Below are 26,170 nucleotides of genomic sequence, written 5' to 3'. Positions count from 1 at the left end.
TTGGTTTGTGTGTGTGTGTGTGTGTGTCTTTTTGTTTGTTTGTTTGTTTTTTATTTCTGTAGGTAAAGTAGAACATTTTACTGTCAGTAACGTAGAAAAAACAGAAATTAGAGCCAGGGATTTGAGTTCTGATACTAGCTGTACTGCTAATTCACTATGTGACCTTGGATAGCTCTTAACATCATGATGACAATTTCTTTTTATCTATAAAATTAGGGAGTTAGTGGCAACTAGATAATCTCCAAGGTCGTTTTTGGCTCTGGCATTTCATGTAGGAAGATGTCAAATCTATCAAGAGTGGTATAAACCAAAGAATGCATAAGCAACTTCAGATACTGTAGACACATAAATAATAACAGCATTTTCAATGCCCTAAAAGGCTCTATGTCAAAGGACTTTTATATACTATTATAATTTTTTAAACTGTCTTGCAGGGTAGTAATCCACATACAAATGAGAGAATTTAAGCATGAGAGATACTAAGCGATTTACCAGAAATTGTTAGTAAGCAAAAAAACCAGGCTTCAAACTTCAAAGTGCCAGATATAGAGCCAGTGTTCTTCCCAACCTATCAAATATTTTGCCCAGGTTAAGGAGATTGTTGACAGGGCCTGATTAAAATGACTCTCTGTATTCCAGCCTTTATATATTGAGAAAATGAAACTGGACTGCAACTCATAAATTTATAAAAGCTTTCATTTCTTAATTTAAGATTTCTTGATAATTACAACTAATATAGAGGTAAGTGTCACTCATCACTTGTATTATTGAGAAGACATTCTCAAGTTTTGAATTTCAAAAGCAAATATTATTATTAAAATAACATAAGGTTAAAAATAAAAACAAGTAATTCTAGAAATATTTAATTTCAGAACTGTTTGTTATTGTTTTTTCTTTTTTTTCAGAAACAGATGTTCAAAAGGACTGGTTACCACTGCAAAGTATTCACCTTCCACATGCCATACATAATGTAATTATGAGCCTTTGTAAGATATACAGGCTGGTGCAATCCAACCTTTACCTTAATAGCATGCATCTAAAATTTGCTTTTGTATGTAGGAAAATAAAATTTATGGAACCGGATAATGTAGCCATTTCATTTAAAACTGCTTTATTTTTACTAGTCAGGACTAATAAAATATTCAATAGATTCCATGTTTACTTTTAGAAATCTTTACATGCCACCCTAGTTAGAGATCACAGGCAAATAAAGAGCAAAACAAGTGTCAGAGAAATAGATGCCTGTTGTGTTGAAAGGTAATGATATTTTTTGCATATGATTTAAATTATAAAGTATTTGCTTCAGAGGTGATACAATATTTTGGCCAGTGTAAGAATGATAGTAATTTACTATCTTGGAGACTAGAACCTTGGAGAGATGATTATCATAGGAGATAAAAGATAAGAACTCTTTCCACTGGCCCTAAAAACTCTTTTAGGAATCACCTGTTATGAAAACATTCTAAACCTTGTTCACTCTTGAGCCACATGCAAGAAGACTCTGTGCCCTTAATGAGAAAAGAAACATGAAAGCTGAGTCACAGTGTGGTCTCTCAGCAATTGGTTCAAACCATCTCTGGAATTCCTGAGCTTTTAAACCCACAAGATTTTCATGTGGAAAATTATAGTATTCTGGATCCTTAGCAGGGAGTGTAAAAACACTTAAGAGCCGAATTGCCCTGGTAGGACTCCCAGCACTACATTGAATAGAAGTGGTCTGAGAGGACCCCTTGCTTTGTTCCTTATCTTACAGGGAAAGCTTTTAGTTTTTCAGTGTTGAGTAAGATGTTGACTGTGGGCTTTTCATAAATGGCCTTTACTATGTTGAGGTAATATCTTTTCATTCCTAGTTTGTTGAGAGTTTTTGTCATGAAAGTGTGTTGAATTTTGTCAAATGCTTTCCTGCATCTATTGAGATGACCATGTGGTTTTTATCCTTCATTCTGTTAATATGGTGTATCATATTATTTGATTTGCATATGTGGAACTATCCTCATATTCCAAGGATAAATCATGATGTGTGAGCCTTTTAATGTGTTGTTGAGTTTGCTATTATTTTGCTGAGAGTTTTTGCACCTATGGTCACTAGTGGTATTGGCATGTTGTTTTTCCTCGTAGTGCCTTTTTCTGGCTTTGGTATCAGAGCAACGCTGGCCTCATAAAATGAGTTTGGAAGTATTCCCTCCTCTTCAGTTTTTTGGGGAAGAATTTGGGAAGGATTGGCATTAATATTTTTTTAAATATTTAATAGAACTCACAAGTAAAGTCGTCTGGTCCTGGATGCATAAATGAAATGTGGAATATACATACAATGGAATATTATTTAGCCTTAAAAAAGCAGGAAATCCTGCAGTATATGACAACATGATAAATCAGGAGTACATTATGCTAGGTGAAATTAGTCACATAAGGACCAATACGGTACTATTCCACTTATATGAGTTATCTAAAAGAATCAAACTCAGAAGAGCAGAATAGTAGAATTGCCAGGGTCTAAGGGTGGGGAAATATGGAATTACTATTTAATGGGTATATGAATTTTCATTTAAGCAAGATGAATAAGTTCTAGAGACCTTCTGTACAACATTGTGCCTAAAGTTATCATTACTGTATTGTACACAAAATTTCGTTAAAAGGGTAGATCTCATGTATGTTAAATGTTCTTACAATAATAAATGAATGAATGAATGAATAAGTGAATAAATAATATAAAAAACACCCACTGTTATCAGGAATAGGTGTCAAGAATAGATCTTTGGCTTACAAAAGATAAATTTATATATTTTATATATATATATATATATATATATATATATATATATAATATGTGTAATTTCAAACCAAGAGCCAACATCATGTTTATCAATAGTAATCCTAGAAGCATTTCTGTTAGAATCAGGAACAAGTCAAACATGGTCATGATCACTGTAATTGTGTAACAATTTTTTGGAAATATTACACAGCTTACATAACATATACTTACACAAGTAAACATGAATTTACACTATGAATACTGACAGGAAAAAATTCAAGAGGTTTGGTAGCTAAGGACAAAGTTCTCTTCCCTCAAGAATGTTTATAGTGGATTGACTAAAAGGGAAATAAATGCATTCAATAGAGCATCTGTCAATTGCTTCCATCTCTAGTAGCATGTAGTGGCTTGCTCAAGACCCAGTTCCTAATAAAACTTCCTATAGCAGATGGAACATTACAGAATGCACTACTGCATTTCTCTTTCACTAAGGTAAGATTGCTTGATTCTTCATTTTTTTCAGAGCAAATGTTCTTCTGAATGGTGTCAAATGTTTCACAAAAATTGGCAAGATCTCATATTCACCATTATACAACATCACCACACAATTAAAAAAAAAACCCATGCAAATCAGATGCAATAACTAGTCCAAGGTGATACTATAAATTGGGGCCTTAGCTGGGGGAAGTGAAGAGTAACCATAAGGTACTTGCATGTAGCAAAATAGCAATTATCCTTGGACCTGAGACCTTTGGAGTGAGGCCAGAGACTTCAATATGCAAATTCTCAAGGTATTTACTCTGTTTAATAAACTGAAACAGTGTGTGTAAATTCTAAACCAATAAACAAAAAATAAAATAAACCAAATGAAAATAAAATTCAATTGTTTCAAAATAAAAGGAAAGTAAATATAAGCAATGCACTAGAGCATAGAGAGAGCAACACAAATGGAAATCAAATCAAGTAATAGAAGAAACATCCAAATATATAAATAGCCACAAAAGTATAACTTGACTAAATTCGTATGGAAGAGCTCATCAGATCAGGTGGAAAAATCCTCCCATATGCTATATAAATGACACATTCATTATAAAAATATGAAATGTTTGAAAGTAAATGAGTAGAAAAACGTAACAGGTAAATACTAACAAAAAGAAAGTTGGACTGGCTATATTATTGATCCAAATAGATATTAAGAAGAAAATAAACATTAGAAAGATAGGCTCCCTCTATAATCATAAAGGGTTTAACTCACCTGGAAAATTTAACAATTCCAAACTAGTATGCACCAATTAAAATAATTTGTAGCCACATAAAACAAGAAATCCTAAACATCAAATAGACCCTAAAAATTTAACTCTATATTATCAAGTTGTAAAACATATCTCTCAATTACTGACAGATTAAATGGATTTTAAAAAATTAGTAAGCATATAGATTGCTTTCGTGTCCTGGCTATTATAAATAATGCTGCAATGAACATTGTGGTACATGTATCTTTTTGAATTATGGTTTTCTCCGGGTATTTGCCCAGTAGTGGGATTGCTGGGTCATATGGATATATCCCCATATCCCCTCCCTCTTGAGCCTCCCTCCCAATCTCCCTATCCCACCACTTTAAATGTTCACAAAGCATCAAGCTGGTCTCCCTGTGCTCTGTAGTAGCTTCCCACTAGCCACCTATTTTACACTTGGTAGTGTGTATATGTCAATGCTACTCTCTCACTACGTCCCAGCTTCCCCTCCCCCTGGTGTCCTCAAGTCCGTTCTCTACATCTGCATCTCTATTCCTACCCTGCTACTAGGTTCATCGGTACCATTTTTCTAGATTCTGTAAATATGTGTTATCAAACAGTATTTGTTTTTCTCTTTCTGGCTTACTTCACTCTGTATGACAGATTCTAGGTCCATCAACCTCACTATGAATAGTCCAATTTCATTCCTTTTTATGGCTGAGTATATTCCATTGTATATATGTGCCACATCTTCTTTATCCATTCATCTGTCAATGGACGCCCCCCCCCGAGTCCCCCCCACCCTCCCTGCCCCAGTCCTCCAAGGCATCCTCCATCCTCGAGCTGGACTCCCCCTGCCATACAACAACTTCCCACCGACCATTCCACAGTCGGCAGTACATACATGTCTGTGCCACTCCCTCGCCTCCTCCCAGCCCCCCCCCACCCCCTGCCCCCCCCCACACCCCGAGCTCTCCAGTCCATTCTCTGTATCTACTTCCTTGTTCTTGTCACTGAGTTCATCAGTACCATTTTTAGATTCCGTATATGTGAGTTAGCATACAATATTTGTCCTTCTCTTTCTGACTTACTTCACTCTGTATGACAGATTGTAGTTCTATCCACCTCATTACATATAGCTCCATCTCATCCCTTTTTATAGCTGAGTAATATTCCATTGTATATATATGCCACATCTTCTTTATCCATTCATTTGTTGATGGGCATTTAGGTTGCTTCCATGTCCTGGCTATTGTAAAGAGTGCTGCAATAAACATTATGGTACAAGTTTCTTTTGGGATTATGGTTTTCTTTGGGTATATGCCCAGGAGTGGGATTACTGGATCATATGGTAGTTCTATTTGTAGTTTTTTAAGGAACCTCCAAATTGTTTTCCATAGTGGCTGTACCAACTTACAGTCCCACCAACAGTGCAGGAGAGTTCCCTTCTCTCCACACCCTCTCCAACATTTGTTCTTTCCAGATTTTGTGATGATGGCCATTCTGACTGGTGTGAGGTGATACCTCATTGTGGTTTTGATTTGCATTTCTCTAATGATTAGTGATGTTGAACATCTTTTCATGTGTCTGTTGGACATCTGTATGTCTTCTTTGGAGAAATGTCTATTGAGGTCTTCGGCCCATTTTTGGATTGGGTTGTTTGTTTTTTTGATATTGAGCTGCATGAGCTGCTTGTGTATTTTGGAGGTTAATCCTTTGTCCGTTGTTTCATAGGCAATTATTTTTTCCCATTCTGAGGGTTGCCTTTTAGTCTTGTTTATGGTTTCCTTTGCTGTGCAAAAGCTTTTAAGTTTCATGAGGTCCCATTTGCTTATTTTTGGTTTTATTTCCATTATTCTGGGAGGTGGGTCAAAAAGGATCTTGCTTTGATGTATGTCAAAGAGTGTTCTGCCTAGGTTTTCCTCTAGGAGTTTTATAGTGTCTGGCCTTACATGTAGGTCTTTAATCCATTTGGAGTTTATTTTTGTGTATGGTGTTAGGAAGTGTTCTAATTTCATTCTTTTACATGTAGCTGTCCAATTTTCCCATCACCACTTATTGAAGAGGCTGTCTTTTCTCCATTGTATACTCGTGCCTCCTTTGTCAAAGATAAGGTGCCCATATGTGTTTGGGCTTACTTCTGAGTTCTCTATTCTATTCCATTGATCTTCCTTTCTATTTTTGTGCCAGTACCATACTGTCTTGATCACTATGGCCTTGTAGTATAGTTTGAAGTCAGGAAGCCTGATTCCACCAACTCCATTTTTCCTTCTCAAGATTGCTTTGGCTGTTCGGGGTCTTTTGCGTTTCCATACAAATCGTAAGATTTCTTGCTCTAGTTCTGTGAAAAATGCCATTGGTAATTTGATCGGGATTGCATTGAATCTGTACATTGCTTTGGGTAGTACAGTCATTTTCACGATGTTGATTCTTCCAATCCAAGAACATGGTATATTTCTCTATCTGTTCATGTCATCTTTGATTTCTTTCATCAATGTCTTAAAGTTTTCTGCATACAGATCTTTTGCCTCCTTAGGCAGGTTTATTCCTAGGTATTTGATTCCTTTTGTTGCAGTGGTGAATGGGAGAGTTTCCTTAATTTCTCTTTCTGCTCTTCCGTTGTTCGTGTATAGGAATGCAAGAGATTTCTGTGCATTAATTTTGTATCCTGCAACTTTTCCAAATTCATTGATTAGTTCTAGTAGTTTTCTGGTAGAGTCTTTAGGGTTTTCTATATATAATATCATGTCATCTGCAAAGAGTGACAATTTTACTTCTTCTTTTCCAATTTGGATTCCTTTGATTTCTTTTTCTTCTCTGATTGCCGTGGCTAACACTTCCAAAACTATGTTGAATAACAGTGGTGAGAGTGGACACCCTTGTCTTGTTCCTGTTCTTAGAGGGAATTCTTCCAGTTTTTCTCCATTGAGAACAAAGTTGGCTTTTGGTTTCTCATATATGGCTTTTATTATGTTGAGGTAATTTCCTTCTATGCCCATTTTCTGGAGAGCTTTTATCATAAATGGATGTTGAACTTTGTCAAAAGCTTTTTCTGCATCTATTGAGAGTATCATATGGTTTTTATCCTTCAATTTGTTGATATGATGTATCACGTTGATTGATTTGCGTATATTGAAGAATCCTTGCATCCCAGGGATAAACCCCACTTGATCATGGTGTATGATTTTTTTAATGTGCTGTTGCAGTCTGTTAGCTAGTATTTTGTTGAGGATTTTTGCATCTATATTCATCAGTGATATTGGTCTGTAGTTTTCTTTTTTTGTGACATCTTTGCCTGGTTTTGGTATCAGGGTGATGGTAGCCTCATAGAATGAGTTTGGGAGTGCTCCGCCTTCTGCAATATTTTGGAAGAGTTTGAGAAGGATAGGTGTTAACTCTTCTCAAAATGTTTGATAGAATTCGCCTGTGAACCCATCTGGTCCTGGGCTTTTGTGTGTTGGGAGATTTTTAATCACTGCCTCAATTTCCGTACTTGTGATTGGTCTGTTCATGGTTTCTATTTCTTCCTGGTTCAGTCTTGGAAGATTGTATTTTTCTAAGAATGTATCCATTTCTTCCAGGTTATCCAATTGATTGGCATATAGTTGCTTGTAGTAGTCTCTCATGATGTTTTGTGTTTCTGAGGTGTCCGTTGTGACTTCTCCTTTTTCATTTCTAATTCTGTTGATTTGCATCTTCTCCCTTTTTTTCTTGATGAGTCTGGCTAATGGTTTATCAATTTTGTTAATCTTCTCAAAGAACCAGCTTTTAGTTTCATTTATTTTTCTTATGGTTTCTTTCCTTTCTTTTTCATTTATTTCTGCTCTGATCTTTATGATTTCTTTCCTTCTGCTCACTTTGGGGTTTCTTTGTTCTTCTTTCTCTAGTTGTTTGAGGTGTAAGGTTAGGTTGTTTATTCGATCATTTTCTTGTTTCTTAAGGTAGGACTGTATTGCTATAAACTTCCCTCTTAGAACTGCTTTTGCTGCGTCCCAGAGGTTTTGGGTTGTTGTGTTTTCGTTGTCATTTGTTTCTAGATATTTTTTGATTTCCTCTTTGATTTCTGTAGTGATTCCTTGGTTGTTTAAGAGTGAATTGTTTAGCCTCCATGTGTTTGTATTTTTTGCAGTTTTTTTCCTGTAATTGATATCTAGTCTCATGGCGTTGTGGTCTGAGAAGATGCTTGATATGATTTCAATTTTCTTGAATTTGCTGAGGTTTGATTTGTGACCCAAGATGTGATCTATCCTGGAAAATGTTCCGTGTGCACTTGAGAAGAAAGTGTAGTCTGTCGTTTTTGGATGGAATGTCCTATAAATATCAATTAAGTCGAGATGGTCTAATGTGTCATTTAAAGCTTGTGTGTCTTTATTGATTTTCTGTTTGGATGATCTGTCCATTGATGTAAGTGGGGTGTTCAAGTCTCCCACTATTATTGTGTTCCTGTCGATGTCCCCTTTTATAGCTGTTAGCATTTGCCTTATGTATTGAGGTGCTGCTATATTGGGGGCATAGATATTTACCATTGTGATATGTTCTTCTTGGATGGATCCCTTGATCATTATGTAGTGTCCTTCCTTGTCTCTTTTAATAGTCTTTACTTTCAAGTCTAATTTGTCTGATATGAGTATTGCTACTCCAGCTTTCGTTTGACTTCCATTTGCATGGAATATCTTTTTCCATCCCTTCACTTTCAGTCTATATGTATCCCTTGGTCTGAAGTGGGTTTCTTGTAAGCAGCATATAGAAGGGTCTTGTTTTTGTGTCCATTCAGCCAGTCTGTGTCTTTTGGTTGGAGCATTTAATCCATTGACATTTAAAGTGATTATTGACATGTGTGTTCCAATGACCATTTTCTTAATTGTTTTGTATTTGTATTTGTAGGTGTTTTCCTTTTCTTGTGTTTCCTACTTAGAGAAGTTCCTTTAGCACTTGTTGTAAGGCTGGTTTGGTGGTGCTGAATTCTCTTAACTTTTGCTTGTCTGGAAAGCTTTTGATTTCTCCCTCAAATCTGAATGAGATTCTTGCTGGGTAGAGTATTCTTGGCTGTAGGTTTCTCTCTTTCAGGACTTTCAGTATATCCTGCCATTCCCTTCTGGCCTGCAGAGTTTCTGTAGAGAGGTCAGCTGTTATCCTGATGGGTTTTCCCTTATATGTTGTTTGTTGCTTTTCTCTTGCTGCTTTTAATATTTTTTCTTTGTGTTTAATTGTCGTTAGTTTGATTAATATGTGTCTTGGTGTATTTCTCCTTGGGTTTATTCTGTATGGGACTCTCTGTGCTTCTTGGACTTGGTGAATTATTTCCTTTCCCATGTTGGGGAAGTTTTCCACTAGAACCTCTTCAAATATTTTCTCAGACCCTTTCTTGTTTTCTTCTTCTTCTGAGATGCCTATAATTCGAATGTTGGTACGTTTAAGGTTATCACTGAGGTCTCTGAGGCTGTCTTCTAGTCTTTTTATTTTTTTTTTCTTTTTCCTGCTCTGTGGCGTCTATTTCTCCCATTCTATCTTCCAACTCACTTATTCGTTCTTCTGCCTCAGTCATTCTGCTGGTTATAGCATCTAGAGTATTTTTAATTTCAGTTATTTTGTTATCCATTGCTGTTTGTTTTTCTGAGTTCTTATGAACTGTTTCTTGTACTTTCTCTATTTTGTTATCGAGATTTTGTATCATTTTTACTATCATTACTCTAAATTCTTTTTCAGGCATTTTTCCTATTTCCTCCTCATTTATTTGGTCTTGTGGGTTTTTTTCCTGCTCCTTTGCCTGCATGGGGTTTCTTTGTTTCCTCATGGTTGTCCAAGCTTTTGGGGTTGCTTGTCCTGGTGATAGAGGTGTTTATAGAAGACTATCCAAGCCTCAGACTAATGTCCAAGTATTGGATTAAACGAATATTCAGTCTAGGAAACACATACATGTATAAGACACACAATTATTGAATCCGTTAGGACATAAGGCTCTAGAAAGACCTGACAGAACCCCAGTGTGCTATCAGATATTCAAAGAGAAACCCAGCAGAAATTGACAACTGAAACAGAACAAATCAGAGACAAAAGCAAAAGCAAACAAACAACAAATAATACCCTACACATACAAACATCAGTCCAGGGAGATTTTGTAAGCTAGGATCAAATATAGAAATGAGCTGGAGTACCACCAGAGAGAATGGAGATTCTCAGAATGTAATTAGACAACTGTACTAAGAACTAAGATAAAGACAAAAGCCTAATATTAATACCAAGGCAGTGCATCATCTGGAGAATAGAGCAAGGAGTCTGAGCAGACCGATAGTGTTGCTTATAAGTATGTTAAGATAAAATACACTTAAAATGGCTGGAAGAAAGGGGAACAGAAGAGCGTAATGTGGTTGGAAATATGCAAAGAAAAAGAAAGGAATAGAAGTGTATAAAAGAAAGGGATGAAAGGAAAGTATGAAAGATATTTTGTCCGTACTACCAAAAACTTAGCTAGATATAGAAGTATATAAAAAGGCAAAAAAAAAAAAAAAAAAGAATAAAAAATATCCTTAAAAAATTATGTTGTAAAACTTGTAGATCCCTTAGGGCTAAGATCGTATTTAATAAATCAAAAAAAAAAAAAAAAAAAAGAGAGAGAGAGAGAAAGAAAAAAAGAAAAAAAATCCAGAACTGATCCCAGAATGGACCAGTTCAATAGGTATTGATACTGCTATTTCTGTTTCCTTAGCGTCTCAGCTGTAAGTGTCCTTCTCCTTGCCTTGGGTTTTTTTTTTTTTTTTGCGTTATTCTGTGACCAGCAGAGGTTCCTTTATTGTTCGTCTGTAAGCCTCGGTGTGTGGGGAGGGAGAGGGTACAATAGTGGCTCCTTCTCCTGGGAGTGAGTGAGCAGTGGCGCACTGTTGTTTCAGTCAGGCTTGGAGGTGCCTGTTGCAGAGGGCGCTGGTGGCTCAGGCATACACAGAAAGTCTCAGAGTTGGGCCTCTCTCGGGGTTTTTTCTTTTTGATGCTGGTTTTTTTTTTTCTCTCGGCAGCCTCCCTGCTGCTGGCGTTGCAAGGAGTTTTAATCTAGCCCCGCCCGAGCGCCTGAGGGTGCTTGTTATCCCTGAGTGCCTTAGGTGGCCCGCAGGGCGTCTCTCCGCTGCCTGTTGCAGAGGCACCGAAAGAGAGAGAGAGGCTATGCACGCGGCTCCTCCCCCCCGCCCGGGAGCCTGCAGCCTCCAGCCGCCATCATGGCCGGGCAGCTCTCAGGGACCGGCACTCCTCTCCGCGGACCTCCTCCCTCCTGTCCTCTCGGTCCGTCACCCTACCGGCAACAATGTTTCTCACCCTGAACCAGCTCTCCGGTTCCCACGCTCCCGCTCCTGGACCCTCCGTTCAGCCGCGGATCGATGTCTTGGTCCGGGAACGCTGAGCTGCGCTGCGGACCCTCCGTATGTTTCTCACTCCCTCCCGTCTGCCACAGCTCCGCCGCTTCTCCCTCTTTGAGCCCTCATAGATGCCTCCCTACCGGCTATGTCGGGCTCCCCGCAGCCCTTTCTGGTGTCCGAGGCCGTCTGCTGGTGTTCAGCTGGTTCTCTGTGGGAATGACTGCGTCTTCCGTGCATTCCCAACGCATCTGTGGAGAGGGATGCACTCCACGTCTCTCTACTTCGCCGCCATCTTTTTTGGGCATGTACTTTTTAACAAAAATAAAAATACTCTTTTAAAAAGTAAAAAAAAAACAAAAAAAAAACATAGCCACACAAAAATATACATGTGAATGTTTATAGCAGCTTTATGTATTATTTCCAAAGGTGGAAGCAATCATGATAAATGAATAAATAAACTGTGGTATAACCATATAATGGAATATTATTTAATAATAAACAGAAATGAGCTATCAAACCATGAAAGGGCAAGGATGAATTTTTTTCTTTATTGAGGTATAGTTGATGTATAATATTATATAAGTTACAAGTGTACAATATAGTGATTCTCAATTTTTAAAGGTTATACTCCATTTAGACTTATTATAAAACATTGTTTTTCAAATGTTAACCCACCCCTGAGTTATTAGGGTAAACCCCACTTGATTATGACATATTATCCTTTCAGTATATTATTAGGTCTAACTTGCTCAAATTTTGTTTAGAATTTTTACATCTTTGTTCATAGAGTTTTGATCTGTAGTTCTGTTTTTTTGTAATATCTTTGTCTGGTTTTGGAATCATGGTAATTCTGGGCTTTTAGAAAAAGTTCAAAGTATTCTCTCCTCTTAGATTTTTGGAAGTATTTCTGAAGAATTTGTATATTTCTTCCTCAATGTTCAGTAGAATTCACCAGTGAAGCCATCTGAACCTGAAGTTTCTTCATGGAAAAAAAAAATAACTACAATTTCAATTTCTATAATAGATACAGGGCTATTCAGATTATCTTTTTCTTCTTGAGTGATCTTTGGTAATTTGTGTCTTTCACAGAAGTTATCCATTTTACTGAAGTTGTCTAATTTATTGGTATGAGGTTGTTTACCTATTATTTTATTACTATCTGTAGAATTATAGTGATATTGTCTATCTCTTTCCCCTGATATTGGTAGTTTGTGTGTTCTCTCTTTTTTTGTGATAGATTTGGCTAGAGGTTTATCAATTTTATTTACCTCTGTTTTTTAATTCATTGATTTTTACTTTGATATTTTTTCCTTTCTTCTGCTTAGTTTGAAGTTTTTTCATTTTCTTATTTCTTAAGATGGAAACTGATGACATAAAGTCTTCTACTTATTTTTTTAATAAATTTATTTATTTATTGGCTGTGTTGGGTCTTTGTTGGTGCATGCAGGCTTTCTCTAGTTGCAGTGCGCAGGCTTTCTCTAGTTGCAGCAAGCAGGGGCTACAGTTCATTGCAGTGCGCAGGCTTCTCAGTGTTGTGGCTTCACTTGTGGAGCACGGCTCAAGGCATGCAGGGTTCAGTAGTTATGGCACATGGGTTCATTAGTTGTGGCTCCCAGGCTCTAGAGCATAGGCTCAGTAGTTGTGGCGCACAGGCTTAGTTGCTCCATGGCATATGGGATCTTCCCAGAACAGGGATCGAACCCATATCTCTTGCATTGGCAGGCGGATTCTTAACCACTGCACCACCAGGGAAGTCCCAACATACAGTCTTTTAAAGAAGACAATGCATGTCTTTATTATTTGTTAAACCATAATCTAAAAGTCAGATTTTATACCTGTGTCAATGAGAGTATACTTATATGTAAGTCATACTTCATAGATAGCCTACTTGCCTCTACGTACAGGCCAGACTTTTAGAACTAAAGTATTCTACTAATGTCTAGGGCTTCGGTCTTGTGAGTGCACTCCAAGTAGAATAATGTCAGTGTAGAGAGACCTTAAAGATTATGTGATTTAACATGACAGGAATGTGTCTGTACATATAATGTCACACAGTAAACTGAACAGAGCCGCAGCTAAAAATCATGACTCCATGCTTTATACCTAACTTCTTTCCACTATGTTATGCTATTTTCTAACCTTGCTCCATTAAACTGTCATAGTGTTACCCAAATTTAATATCCTACTACAAAATGAAACATTTTAGATAAAAGAACATTCTAATTTAGAAAATAACACAAATTCAAATTATCTTTTTTTTAAAATTTCATACCTTCAGTGTGTATGGGCTCCACTTAAACACATGTCAACCAACCAATCCAGCAGTTGATTTTATAAGTATTTGTCTTTTCAAGTCTGCCAAATAGCTGAACTCATTGCATCAGTTACAGGCAAAGCAATCAAAACTTTTACATATTACAATGGAAGGTGATTACTCTTCTCTTTTTAAAAAATAACTTTGGTGGAGAATATTTTATGTACCAATTTTATTTTATGTCTGATAATGTTCAAAGAAATCTATTGGCTATTTAATTTAAGGAATGAAGATAGATGGCTAGAGATAGAGATAGAGACAGAGAGAGACAGAGACAGAGAGAGACAGAGACAGGCACAGAGGTAGTGGTACAGGTACAGGTAGAGATAGATGTAGAAATAGAGAGAGAGAGAGAAGGAGAGGAAGAGAGAAATTGCGGGGGGGGAGGGAAAGAGAGAGGAAATAAGATAGTTTCCTTATTTCTCAACTTTCAACATGAACTAAAAAAATGTTGAACAATGTTCTGAAATTTTCTAAAGAACCTAAATCAAGTCAATAAAATTCTTCTTCAGAGAAGCTAAAAAAGCCTTTGGGTTGTATTTTTTTTTTATCAACTCAAGCTTTGTTATAAGTTACATAAGTAAAATGGTATGCCAGGGCCACTAGAAAGATGTCCCTCCTGCTCAAAATCATTTCGCTTACTGATATCTGAATGTCTATTAACAATCCTCTCTTTATTAAGCTTTTCAACATCCCACCTCTCTCTCTCTCTTTTAATGAAAAACTCTCCTAGGAGGGATAGCATACTAAGTTCTTAATGTGTTAACAAGAAAGAATCTACTGGCCAATAGCTACCTTACAATGTTTTTGAAATGAGCATGTTTCTGGGTTATGACTCCTGGGGAGTATAACTCAAGAACGTCACCACTAGAAATCTTAGAGATCATTGAGTTGGGTCTTCTAATTTTATAACTGAGAAAACATATGTATTACGAGACTGGCTTAAAGTTACATAGTTACTGGAAATTTTTCATTACATTACAACTATCTCTATTATTTAAAATACATGTTAAAGCTGTTTGACAGCCATCATTCTTTATGTGGGAAGAAGCTTGACAGTGGAAAATGTTCTAAAAGATAAAAATGTAACAAAGTAGCTATAACACAGCTACTTGAAGATATTGTTTACATTTAATTCTCACATAGAAATTTTTATCTAAGTATTATGATCCCATTTTGAAGATAGGAAACTAATCCTCAAGAACTACATAAATGTTACATGGTCACACAATTAGTGTTAGATTCAAGATTCAAACCCAAGTCTGTCCAGCCCCAAAGCCAGCACTATTTCTTTGAAAGAACTTAGTATTTTAACATATTTAGCACTCAGTAAATGCCAACGCCCTAGCCCTAACATATTACTTCAAAAACATTCATCAAATACCCACTATGTGCCATCCACTAAGACGGTGGTTAAGAAACGAGCGTACAGACAAGAGATATACTCTCAGTCTTTAAGGAATCCCCTTTCTAGTGACAAAAACTCTCTTTGACAAAACTTCGGTCAATTTCTTGTAAGCCCGCTAAGCCTTGACCTTGGTGTCCATCCTTGTCCTTGTCGGACTTGTATCGCATAGCTGTAGCAAGATCTTTGCTAAGTCAGCTCAGAGAGAATCCCCCACCTTTAATCCGATCTCTCTCCATATCTGATCAAATTGCTCATCCCCCACCCATGATATCTGATCATCTTGGTGTGCCTTCAGCATGAATTCTGTTCAGTTGGTTTGACGAGAATTCCCACTTATTCTTGATGTTTCCTCTTAGTAATTTTCTATCCACTGACTCCCATCCTCCACCTTGACTGTAAATCCCCACTTGACCACGCTCAATTAGAAATGGAGACCGATTCAAAACTGAGGTCTCTTTCCCCCTATTGCAGCCGTTTCTGAATAAAAATCTGTTTTCCCAGCTTCAACTATTATCCCACTCTGGTTTTCTTTAACACAAATAAGGAGTTAAACATAGAAATAAGACATAACAAAATAATAATTTAAGTGCCGAGAGAGAAGAATGACACTTTTAAGCACACTGTATTATGTGAGGGGGTGAGATGTTAGGCGGAATGTTTACAGCACAGGCTGGAAAGATGGAAAAGACTCCCCTTCTTTAATATGCTTGCATTACACAGGAAAGTAACTGTGCAAACATAGGTAATAAATTCAAATTCCCATGATTTTAAGGCCAAATTCTTTGAAACACCAATTTGAATATTAAAAGACTTAGAAAACAATATTGGTTACATTGGTACTCAACAAGAAAGACTTTAAAATCTTAAATTAAGGGTCTCAAGTGTAATTCAGCATGCCTTCTTTAAGTAAATTTAAAACAAGTCCCCACCTCCTGATCGAATTGTTTCCACATTAACACATGTGGTTGCAAGTTTAGAGACTCTCATGATAGATATAAATAACAAATTAAGTTACAGAAAATTTGGTTTAAGTTTTTAAACTCAGAATTGTCATCACTTGTATGTTTTTCCTCCAGCTTGAATGTGAACAGCAATCTTGCATCTTTGTTTATTGAAAACACAACAATTACCCACAAGAATAAGATTTATTTATTCAAAAACAAATAATTAAAGTTCAACCACTAAAGAATAAAGTTTTCCTTTAAAAAAATGTTTGGAAGAAAGGACATATTGATGTTGACAGGACATTATTTTCAGGCACCTAATAGTTGTTAATGCTTACAGTTAGTGTTTTGGTCTGAAGAGAGAATCATCCTAAAGTTTCAGTATGTTAAGGGAATTAGTGAGAAGCATAAAGTTAGGGAGAAAACAGAAACTACTTAATGACCTGTTGAGTAACCTCATTTCATACTTTGGTTGTTATATGATTTGAATTTGCTGACAACACAGCTAACTCACTGACTTGCTCTTGAAATCCTCTGAGATAAATTTAATTCCTCAAAAAAAGAATGTTGCAAGCTAGCTGGAAATAGACAAGATGTTTTGAATACACCATACCTTATCTGATCCAATTGGTGTGTTCCTCAAAAATAATTTGAATTGTTGTCAATTTTCTTCTTCATAATTCAATTCACAAATTGTATGGGAATTCCACATTTAAAAATCCTTTTGTAAGGTAAATAACTGCTCAGCCCTGCTTTAAACACATTAAATATGATGGGTATTTTCTAATTCTTATTTATTAGTTCAGCTTTTAAGGTAAATCATACCTGCATTCACGACTATTAACAATCTTTTAACCTTTACTCTCACCACCCTGGAGTTTATTGATTCCATGTCATTTTGCTTTACATTGCTACGAATCATCGAAAATGTAGACATTATAGTAAAGTTTCTTCATGTAAGGATTAGAGATCTGGATGGAAAATAGCAAGTCACAGAGAAGCTAAGGAATCCATTGATACTGGATCCATCAGTAGAAATCAGGACAGAAAGAGTTTGAGGGTGAGATATAAGGTAATTAAATAGATCCTGCCTAGATCAAAAAGGGGTCTCACTGAACTCGGAAACTGAATGAGGATAGGAGGAAGAGGTGTGGTAGTTCGAGGAGACAGAAGATATGAAATATTTCTGAGAAGAGAGAGAAATTGGACTAGGGACATATAGTGTGATTGCACAAAAGCATTAAACACCTCCTTGAGGTTCATGGCCATGAGCTGACAGTCAGGGTGTCAAGCCACATTCAGCTGCAGAGATGCAAGTGGAAAATGTGTGAAGAATTAGGTTTAAACAGGAGTGTAGTTTTGCCAGAAGAATATAATAAGAGGGTAATAAAGTCAAAGGGCAAGGAAATGATTATCATTGACCAGAAACTGTAAGCTCTGTAAACGGAAGAAATGGTTAGTGACCTGGGGGTATAGATTGGAATTCCCAGTGGGGTCGAGGGAAAGTTGAGATGAAGATTCCAGAAGAAGAGAGCTGGAGAGATGAATGTGATAAACAGAGAATCCTATGCATGAAATTGAGATTACTGGATGATGACTTCTGTCCCTTGATTCTGGGACATGCATATTCCTGCCATGAGAAAGACTGCAGCATAGAATGGTCTGCAAGTCCAAGTATAACTTCATCTGTAAGAAGGAACCCCATCCATCTAGAATCTTTTGTCCCAACAGGTGTCATAACTGAATCTTTACTAAGCCATTTCACCTTTCAATTAGCACAGCCACTACCAGGTGATGGTGTAGGTGATAAGACCAGTTAATTTCATGGGCATGAGCCCATCAATATACTTCCTTTGCTGTGAAATGAGTTCATTTCACAATGGTATGGAGAATGTCATGACAGGTGATAAGGCCTTCTCTGAGTGCACAAATGGTGTTACTGTCAGAAACATTACAGAAAGGGAAGGTAGATCCACACCCAGAATATGTCTTCATTCCAGTGAGGAATCTGCCTACTCTACGAGGAAAAGGTCCAACATAACCTCCTAACAGGTGGTTAACTGCCCAACCCCCTCTGTCAAGGATGGTATAGTGGTTGAGTTCCAAGGGTGAATATCTCAAGTGACAGGAAATGGAAGCTGTCAGATTTTAAAAGACTAATCACAAAAAATGGCACACTGTGACTTGCTTTACATTCTGTTGGTCAAGTAGTCACAGAGCAATGGAAGAGAACATAGATCCCACCTTTTAATGGGAAGAGCATCAAAGAATTTGAAGGCCTTATTTTAAAATCTCTACATTAGCTTTATTACTTAACAAAATAACGTGAACATTTTTCCAAGTGTATATATTTTCAGTCCTTCCCTGGGCACTAAAGCTGACTCTCGTTTTTTGTTTTATGTTTGGAAACACTAATATAGTAAACATTTTTATACATGTATACTTGTACTCTTATTTTTTTATCCCACAAATGGGATAGCAGGTCAAAACTGCACATTCAAAAATTTAATATTAGCAAGCTATTTGCCAAAAAAACTGCAGTAATTTACAGTCCCAACAGTGTAGACTCTGCTTTTAACAACAGCCTGCTCAGTACTAAATGTCACATATTTTTTAAAAATTATAATCTGATAAGAAAGCAAAATGGTACCTTCTTTTAATTCGTGGTTTCTAGACTACAAGTGGTGCTAAATATATTTTTATACGTTCCTTGGTAATATGTCTTCCCTCTTTTATTCTTTGTCACTCTTGCTAGAAGTTTATCAATTTTATTGATCCTTTCAAATTACACATTTTGGTTTCACTATTTTGCTCCATTGTTTTTTATTTCTTTGATTTCTGCTCTTATCTTTATTTCTTATTTTTTGTTTGTTTTAGGCGTATTTTGCTCTTCTTATTCTAGTTTCTTAACATGAAAGCTTGATTATTGATTTGAGACCTTACTTCTTTTCTAATGAAAGCATTCAATGCTATAAATTTTCCTCTAACAATTACTTAGCTGTGCTCCAAAATTTTACACGTTGCATTTTCTTATTCAATTCTATTCAAAATATTGTAACCCATGCTTCCTGCATTGGGAGCACAGTGTCTTAACCCCTGGACTGCCAGGGAAATCCCTGTAATACATCTTTAGATTTCTTCTTTGACCTGTGATTATTTCGACGTGTGTTGTTTATCTGTAAGTGCTTGGAGACTTTTCTATAATCTTTCTGCTATTGATTGCTACTTTAATTCCACTATAATCTGAGAACATACTTTGTGTGCTTTAATTTTTTTTTAAATTTGTTAAGGTTTTATGACCCAGAATATGGGGTATCTTGGTGAATGTCCCATGTGTACCTGAAAAAAAATGTGTGTTGTGCTGTTGTTGGATGGAGTATCCTAAAATATCAATTAGACCCAATTGGTTGCTGGTATTGTTTAGTTCTTCTATATCCTTGTTGATTTTCTATTTCTATCAATTAGTGAGAGGAACACTGAAGTCTCTAACTTTAATTGTGGATTTGTCTATTTTTCCTTTCAGTTCTGTCCATTTTTCCTCTGTTTTGGGCTATTTAGAATCATTATGCCTTCTTGGTATATTAAAATTTTTATCATTACTTAAGATCCTTCTTTATCCTTGGTAATTTTCTTTTCTCTGATGTCTGCTTTTCTGTTATCAGTAAAAACACTCCAGCTTTCTCATATTACTATTGGTGTGGAAGTCAGCTTCTAAAGTGGCTCCCAATGATCCTACCACATGATATTTATTCCCTTGTGTAATTTCCTCCATTTGTGTGTGGGTGAGACATAGTATTTTCTTCTAAAAAATAGAATATGGCAACAGAGATGGGATGTCACTTACAAGATTAGGTTATAAAAGACTGATTTTTATGTCTGTTGTTCTTTCTTTGTTCCTACTATTCCAAGTTCCATTCTGTATCATTTCCCCTCTGTCTGAAGAATTTATTTTCACAGTTCTTTTAAAGCGGGTCTGCTGGTGGCTCTTGTCTTAGTTTCCCTTCATCTGAGAATTTTACCTTCATTTCTGAAGGAATTTTTTGCTGAGTATAGAATTCTGGGTTGAGAATTTTTTTTTTTTTTAGCACTTTTCAAATGTTATCCCTCTTCCTTTTGACATCCTAAGATTTTGATAAGAAATTCACAGATATTCAAATTATTATTACTCTATAAGTAATGCATCATTTTTTTTTCTCTGGCTCCTTTCAATAATTTTTTCTTTGTCTTTGTCTTTTGTCGGCTTGATCATGTTTCTGGGCATGGATTTCTTTGGGCTTATCATGCTTGAGGTTCACTGAAATTCTTGAATCTATAGGTTTATGTAATTTGTCAAACAAGAATTTTTCATTTTTCTTAAAACTTTTTTCAACACCACACTCTTCCTCTTTTGGGGATTCTCATGGCATGAATGTTCATCATTTTACCATTTTTCTATAGGTCTTTGAGGCTCCTTTCATTTTTAAAAAACTCTTGTCTCTCTGTTCTTCTGATTACATAATTTCTATTGATCTATCTTCAAATTCACTGACTCTTTTCTCTGCTGATAATAAGAGCTTATTTTTGGTTACTCTATTTTTTATTTCTAAGATTTCCAATTGGTTTTTCTATATATCTTCTATTTCTTTGCTGAAACTTTCTACTTTGCTTTCATTGAAAAAGTGTTTACAATTGCTTGCTCCAGCATTTTTATAAGACATTTAAAGTTTTCATCAGACGATTTCAACACTGTTGTTATCTCAGTTTTGACATCTGTTGATTGTTTTATTGATGCAAGTTAAAATGTTCTTAGTTCTTCATATGCCAAGTAATTGTGGAGTAACTCCTGGATGCTTTGACTATTATATTATGAGACAGTAGTTCCAGTTTAAATCTTATTGAGAATGCTGATATCCTTGTTTAAGCAAGGAACTGAACTGGCTAAGTTCAGACTGCAAGTTCTAATCCACATTCTGTGCCCTATTCTTCAATTTCCGTTCAGTTTTCAAAGCCTTTGATGTTTTGTTTGTATCTTTCATACATGTGCACCAGCTAGTGGCCGCTCTATGACCTGGATGGTGGACTGTTGGTAAGTTCACTTCTCAAAGTCTTTAGTATATAGATTAAGCTCAGATCCACACATACACAGCTTCAGAGTGAGCTTAGGAGTTAATAATCAACTTATGGAATCACTTTCCAAAGCACCTCTCTTTCCATGGTTTTGTCACTACTTACTAATTCCCCTGGGCTTCCCTGTTCACACTCCTCACTGGAAAGCTGGCATTTTAGTTACTCCACCCTTCCACACTCTTCTGCGATTGCACCAACATCTAGAGCAAAGTGGCAAAGACAGAGAGGTGGCAAAAAATGATGGTGGGGGGTGAGGTCAGTGGAAAGGGAGTTTACCCCACCTTCTTGGATTAAAGAATCAACTCTGCTACTTACTAGGTAGCTGGTCACATTATATAATTGTCTTTAGACTTCAGTCATCCTGTCCATAGAAAACAGGTGTCAGATATGGAATGACAAGATTCATCTTGAATACTTAGTAAAAATGCTGACTTCAGAGGCTTTACCCTAAGATTTTGATTCAATAAACCAGGCATACAAAATTGCATTTTAATAAATACCCAAAGTGGTCTAACGCATGTTCTTTAGCAACTACAATTTAGAAAATGTAGTCAAATATTCCAATTTCCTTCTGGTTTTATCTTGAGCCTTTTTATTAGAAAACAAACAAAGGCAGGGCTAAAATTAAAACTATATATATATACAGAGCATCTAACCATCAGTGTCCTTGGAACTTGGTTCACAAAACTAATGAATCTCCTGAACTCTGTTTTTAGAGTTGATACAAATTGTCATGTGTCTTAAAGATTTTTACTTGAAAGGCACCACTAGGCATTGTGAGGATCTCAAACATAATATGCCTGAAAATCGCAAAAAGTTATTAGGTTGAACCATAGGAATTTGTTAATATTCAATCATTTTCCATCTACAAAAATAACAATTTCCTATTATTCAACTTAGATCATTTTCCTTTAGTTTGCCACTTCCCATAATTTAGTAGGCATAATTTCTTTCAGTATTTTTGTCCTTTTTCGTAGATTAGTGGGCAAGACTATTTATAAGAAGGCTTGATGGATAGGAAATTATTCTGAGGTTTTAAGGTCATTACATCTGAGAATTGAGAAGGGTATGTTTGTAGTGGGGTTAAGGTCAATTTTAGTTATTTTCTTTGTGAGGTTGTTTGCTAGTTTCACCTAATCCACAGTCTCCTCAGACAGAGCAGGAAAAAATGAATAAATCTGCAGGGTTTGGTTGGTCCCTGCTATATCAGTCAAGTAGTTTCTTAAGAGCTTGAACTCTGAGTTATCTTACTGGTCAGCCAGAAGTTTGGTTAGCAATATACCAAAGGGAAACAGGATGAACGAAGTCACAGTATTTGGAAGGAGCAAGGAGATCATCCACTTTTTCATTCTATAAATATTTACTGAGGTTTTGCACGGCACCACTAGGCGTTGTGAGGATTTCAAATATAAATAAGACCCAGTCTTTGCTCTCCAGAGGCTAACAATTTAGTAGAAAAACAGACACATGTACAAGTAATACATTACAGTAAGGTAGAGTGTGTGATAAGGGTTATAATTTTAGTAGCATTTCTAACGAAATATGTCTCCTCATTCAAGCAGCATCCAGTGGAGTTGGACTACATTTGTCCTTATTTTCCTTTTTAATAAAACCCAATAAAAAGTTGTGATATCTTTAAAAGAGATCAAAGCAGGTTTGTTTCTTACACAGATTATGAGGTAAATATTTGCAATTTAAATCTCTAAAGATAACATTGCATTAGTTTGACTCATTATTCAGAAATCGTAGTTCATGCTTGGGAATTTATACTAATGACAAGTAAGACATCACAGACTTTCTCAGCAGAGTTTTTGGTTACCAGCAAGACAGTTTTAATTGAATATTCAATTTGAATCAATAATAATAAAACAATACATATGGATACTCTGTTACTCTTATTATCCTACTTTTGGGGGAAAGGGATAGGTGTAGACTTAGTGTTGTTTTATTTCTATTATTTGGCTTATTTCTTTTTGTCTTAGCACCTGTTTTGAGAATGGAGCCATCATTTGTAGGGAGTTATATGACTGTCATGTTAAAATCTACTACAGTCCCAGTGACAGCAAAGCCTACAATATATGGATGCTTCTTTGACCCTGGGATTTAACCAGAGGATCTCAACAGGTTTTATAGGCATTAAGTAGTCAAGCCTAAAATCAGCTCTGAAACATGGATATTACACAGGGTTGCTGTTATGAACCAGAGGGGCACTAGAAGAAATATATTTAAACAGAAAGCCCCTGGGGAAACATCAAGCTGAGACTGAACAGGACTGCCTCTCTGCTGTGAGCAGGGCATGTGTTAGTGCCAATGTTCTCCACCTTTGTTTTGCCTAAAAACCACTGAGGCAATTTGTGAAAAGTACAGTTATCACACCAGAACTTCTAAAACCTGGGTATTTTTTAAAAATACAGATTCTGTTTCAGTAGGTCTGGAATCAGACCATACTTTAAGCACAAAAAGCCAGCACTAGCGTCACTCAAAATCAGTAAGTCAGAGTGGGGCCTTACTTGTTAAAACACAGATTGCTGGGCTCCACCTGGTTCAGTAGATATGGGATGCAATCCAAGAATTTACATTCCTAATAAGCTCCCAGGCGTTTGCTGATGCTGCTTGTCTGAGGCTCACACTTTGAATAACACTGATCTTGATGGCTCTCCGGAACTATTGCGTTTCTGAATATTCTTGTTTTTAACATACTTCCCTGGTACTTACAATGACATAAAAAATTGAGAACCATAAAGCCAATAAAGACTGACTTGGCTAAAGGGACTGACCCTGGATCAGGCAGCAAAGGTACATATCCCCAAAAGCCAGGTGTTTCTTCAGTCAGTGTCAAAAGGAACAATACAAGAAGTGTATTGTATCTGTGTGTGAAGATAACAGGTGCGTGTGAACACAAAGGAACCAGGCTGATCTCGACTTCACTTGCGAAGTCCTAGCACTTCAAGGCTTAGTAGTGGTAAGTAGTGGGATGGGAAGCCAAAGGACAAAGCCAGACCTGAGGACTCAACTGAAAAATGAGTCATAGGGTGACAAGCTAGGGAATCTGGAATATAAAAGTATAAAGTAGTTCCGAACAAGCTGCTTGGGACAGACACCTGATTGTAAGTTTTACTGGCTGGGCTGACACCTTACCTGGAAGAGCTGAGGCAAGTTGGTGTGGACTTTCAAAACATTGTATCTATTTCTTCAGACACTAGGGCCTGCACACCCCTCCTTCTGCTTGAACTGGAAAATCCTTATAGTTTACAAAACATACTTCCATTCCCTATTTAATCAGTCTTCCTTCTTCATCCATCAAGATACCTGTCATTTTCATAATTTTTGTTTCTATTTGTCCCAACCTTTTTTCTGCGGATGTTTAGAGCACAATTGCTAATAATATTTTTCAAAAAATAATTCTATCCTGGACACTAAATTTCCTAAATTTTTCTCAGATATTTTACATGGCTAAAATTCTAATTGTTATTTCCCAAACTAAAGTCTAAAGACAACCTACAGCATCGCATGTTTAAAATGCAGATTCTTGGGCATCATCTATCAACCTGAATCTCCTGGGGCAGAGCCCATTGAACATGCATTTTTAAGGGGTTTCCCTTGAAATTTCTATGCACACGAAAGGTTGAGAATTATTGTAATTATTGCTCTTTCCATGCTTTCTCCCCTCTGGATGGGCCTCAGCTGTTAAAAATTTAATAACTTCACTTATTCCTTTCAGGTGAATGATTCAAAATAGATTTTTAAAGACGCAAGATCTATGTCATTCCTGGATATTCTGAAACTACTCAAAAATAGGGGGAAAAAGCATTAAAAAAAACACTTAAACACAATTAACAATTTTTCTATGTTAAAATATAAAATGTAAATATTGTTTCAGACCAGATCTTCATAATATCAGATCAAATAGAATTATATGATTGGGTAAGTAAAGTGAAAAACTACCTCCAATGTTAATTTGAGGTAACTATCAATGCTGATATCTAAGAACACAAAAAATAAATAAATAAAAGCAGATATGAGGCTGAGTAACATTGTCCTCTACTTTGTAAACCAGAACATCATGTTTAGTCATTTATTTACTTATTTTTGGTTAGGTTGGAAGGATAAGCCCATCACAGTAGCCTCTGGGCACATTTACAGCATTTTAGAAGAGACATTCTACAGTTTCTGTATAAATTCTGAGCAGCTTAAAATGAATACTAGCTCTGTTATTTAAAAGGATTTCTGGTTTGTTTCAACTTGAAAGTGATTTAATAGGAGGCCCACAGAGAAAATCTGTCTCAGTAATCAAATTATAACAAGTAAGGATTAAAAGTATTAAGAAGTTTAAGCAAACTTTTCAGCGGCCCTGTTTTTTCCCCTGGTAGGGGGTGGGGCTGGGGTGGAGGGTCACTTGAAGTTGGCTGTGGGAATAAGTACAACAAAATCATAAGAAGGAAAAACACAAAAACTGCAAAAATTTTTGGGTTCATTATGCATCTCCTGCAACAATGTTTTCCAAACACTTGGGTTTGGCCAAACTCTAGCAGCTTTTTTCCCAAGGACATTTTGTCTCAGCCTACTATTTTCTTTCTGAATTTATAAAGCCAACTATCTTTTACAGGTAAATATAATTAACATTTTAGGATTCATTTGTACCTAATTCATCAAAGTGTTTGTTGTGTGAGCTACTGGATTTTGGAAAAGCCTTGTGATCTTTTTAATAAACTTTTAGACTATTTCTTTTTTCCTTTCTTAGAAACAGGAAGTCACTTTAGCCAAAAGCAAACAAGGTTAAACTCCAGAGTGTTCGATTTGAGCTTGACATTTAGAAACCACAGATCCAAATGGGTCTTGAGTTTGGCTAAACATTCTTTTTCTTCTTTATTAGGTGAGAAGAAAGCATTTAGGGTAAAAGCAAAAATGATTAAAGTGTGAATGCATTGCTTTAGTCATTTATAAGCAAAAATAAATCTATACATTCTTTTTCTACTAAAACAACACATTTCTTTAAAAAAATTTGTAAACCTAGTAATTTCTTTTTACTATATACTGCATAAACACATATTACATATAGTAAATT

Source organism: Hippopotamus amphibius, chromosome 6 (genome assembly GCF_030028045.1).
Source record: "Hippopotamus amphibius kiboko isolate mHipAmp2 chromosome 6, mHipAmp2.hap2, whole genome shotgun sequence".
In the NCBI taxonomy this organism is placed as follows: Eukaryota; Metazoa; Chordata; class Mammalia; order Artiodactyla; family Hippopotamidae; genus Hippopotamus; species Hippopotamus amphibius.
Note: the sequence above shows the minus strand (reverse complement) of the source record.